Here is a 529-nt window from a genome sequence, read left to right on the forward strand (position 1 = left end):
AGACTAATAATAGTATGTTATGCATTGATAGCAGCAACAGCTTTTCCAGGTTCTGCAGTCATCTGAACAAAATTACAGACATTCAGCATATACCATTAAAAAAAACAAAAACAAAACAAAGAAAAGAATAATATCCAAAAAACAGCAAAGTTCTGTTGCTGCTGTGGTACCTGGCACCATTTTTTCTATTAGCCTCTTAATCATCATCTGGAAAGAGAACATTCTAGAGTAATATCATTAAATGTAGCTCTGATAAAGCATGGTCCCTACTATGTATCATAAAGCAGGTACTAGATATTTCACATTCATAGAGGTATGATACAGTACTGTCCTACATCAATAATACTAGATTCAGTTTTTGGTTTGAAATTTACTTTGCGAATAAGATTGCTACTCTTGTTTTTTGGGGGGGCTCCTGTCACTTGGAGAATTGTTTTCTATCTTTTCACTTTCAGTCTATGGGCTTCTTTTTGCACTAGGTGTGTTTCTTGTATACAACATATTATTGGATTTTGCTTCTTATTCCATT

This window comes from Fukomys damarensis, unplaced genomic scaffold (assembly GCF_012274545.1).
Source record: "Fukomys damarensis isolate Sample0158 unplaced genomic scaffold, DMR_v1.0_HiC HiC_scaffold_15, whole genome shotgun sequence".
In the NCBI taxonomy this organism is placed as follows: domain Eukaryota; kingdom Metazoa; phylum Chordata; class Mammalia; order Rodentia; family Bathyergidae; genus Fukomys; species Fukomys damarensis.